This window comes from Aplysia californica, unplaced genomic scaffold (genome assembly GCF_000002075.1).
Source record: "Aplysia californica isolate F4 #8 unplaced genomic scaffold, AplCal3.0 scaffold00274, whole genome shotgun sequence".
Taxonomy (NCBI): domain Eukaryota; kingdom Metazoa; phylum Mollusca; class Gastropoda; order Aplysiida; family Aplysiidae; genus Aplysia; species Aplysia californica.
The window spans coordinates 878,237-880,869 of NW_004797544.1; positions in this window are offsets into that span (position 1 = coordinate 878,237).

A 2,633-nucleotide genomic window follows, 5' to 3' on the forward strand; every position below is an offset into this window, starting at 1 on the left:
AATTTGCTAAGTCCGATCCCTACCATTTAGGCCTATCATAAATTCCATCTCTCATCTTTTTTTTATACAAAAACCAATGCTGATTGCACCTTTCAAATAAAAATTAGTATCTGACACAAATGAAGCAACGATTTTATAGATTCCAGAGATGAAGCCTCTAATCATTAGGCCTATAATATCTTGGAAGCTGGTTAAGGTTTTGATTATTAAGGGCTCAAAATCAGACTTATGAGCTGATGCTGTTTAGCCCCAAATAGAAAGCTTTCAAAATCCTTAGGCCCTACACCCTCTCACACACTTGATACAACACTAATGCTACTAATTAGGCTATATAGTGTCTAATTAATCAAACAGTAGAAGACCTAGCTCTACAATTTAAATGTAAATTTCCTGTATGGTCGTATCGTTATCATAAAGATTCAAATGACTACTTTGGGTCTTAATTTATGAAGGAAGTGCCTATTTGCAACACCGCGTTGCGATTAGCGCCAGTGCTAAATAAAACGCCGCGTTGCAATTAGCGCCAGTGCTAAATAAAACGCTGTGTCGCCGGGTGTAAAGTATCAAGCTTAATCTGCACATCGTTATCGGAAGTTCTGATGGCCGAAGTGACAGCGTGTCTGCGCTTGAAGTGAAACCATTATTTTTTTACCGTTGGTTCAAGCCCGCTCCTAGACGAGGTTTTTTAAAATTGTTTTTTTGTTGTTGTTGTTGTTGTTGTCCTCTTCTCGACTGACCAACAAAGTGTTCCCATAATTATATCTTAACTGTTGCTTTGTAGTTTTTTTTATGTAGTGATGAAGCATGTACATTCTGCTTTTTGTCCCCAAGAGGAGCTCTGTACAAAGTAGGCCTTAGTATAGCCTATACTTTTCCTTTTACCAATTTAGGCCTGGTTAAAGTTCAGTAATGGCTTTCCTTGGTCTGTGAGTCAAATTTTTTATTTTTTTAAAATTTTAGGCTCAGGAGAAGGAAAAAAAAAAACCTTTCGGGACCGGGATTCGATGGTATGCTTGGAAGCACTGAACATTAGAATTAGAGAAATAGACAGTAGACAACTTATATACGTTCTCTAGGCCACTTAAAGTTCAAGTTGCACCATCTTGTTATTGTCATCCAAGCGTCTTAAAATTTCGACTTAAACTTGCTCAAACTCTAACTCAGATGATTATGATTATGAGAGATGAACAAGACGTCTACTTTAGTGCAAACAATGTCAGAAACAATAATAATTGTTAGATCTAATCTAGATCTAGATTTTTCTAGATCTAGATTAGATCTAGATCTACCCAATATTGATCGGAATAAGACAACGTTATAAAAAAGGAGTCAAATCCTAGGAGGTTTATCAAAAAAACTGAGAAAGCTTCCACAATTCAGGCAGAACTAAAATATTATCAAGTAGAAACGATGGCTACTACATCTCGATCTAGATCTATATTCTAGATCTAGCTCTAGTACTGGCGTTTCAAAAAGCGGCGTTGCAAATAGCACGGGAGCTATTCAGAACGCGGCGTTGCAAATAGGGCTATTTATGAAATAGTCTATAAAACATTAGTCCAGGTTGATAAGGACATGGTTTTTGGGAACATGGATGCTTTATTTTTGTTAGATCGGGGGTGCTTTGGCTTAATCTTATCATCGGATCAATAATTAATTCATTAGTCAAGATTAGTGGCTAAATTGGTGATAATTAGATCTAGATCTAGATCTAGAGCTAGATCTAGATTATCTAGATCTAGAATTCTAGTCATCTTATCATTTATCATTTACGATTTATGAACTTATGATGTTATTATTGGTAGTGTTAGATCTAGATCTAGATCTAGATCTAGATCTAGATCTAGTCTCAGCCACTGAAACTAATCCCCAACTCAGACCTTCAAAACTTTGAACTGGGCCTAAAAATGTGCAAACTACCGTAATTTTGTCATGAACAGAACGTATAACAGTGGTTTTCAGTCTTCCATCATGATTTTGGAAGCCATTGAGTATAATCTTGATGACATAGAATTTTGATCCAGATCTGATAGTGGTCGCTCGTTTCGGAAGTCCTCAATTGAAGAATTTAACGTGCTAAAGTAAAGCATATAAGACAAGATCACCAAGTGTAGATTAGATCTAGAATCTAGATCTAGATATGTGAAATTATTGTTCCACAAAACTTAAAAAAGGGAAACAAGTAGACAAGCTGTGAGAACAATTTTTGTTAAGTTCTTAAACAAAAACAGATGTACTTCAACTTTGAATTTTTCTGACCACTGTTTAATTTTTCTGGCCTTAGAAGACTCCAGGAAGCATCCTATTCATGGGCGCCGCCATGTTTTGGCTTGCCTAGCAACCTCTCCAAAAGGAAGTGAAATTTTGTATCGCATAATAATAATAATAATGATAATCATCATCATCATCATCATCATCATCATCATCATCATCACTCGTCTCGTCTCGTGTGATGATGATGATGATGACTATCATTATTATCATTGTTATTTTTATTATTATTGTTATTATGCGATACGAGTGGAGGTGCCACTAATAAGCATATTGCACAGAATTCTACACTTATAGAAGCGGAACTCCCTCTTCGCGATCGCCGATTCGCTGTGAGGAATTGAAACTAAAACATGGCGGCC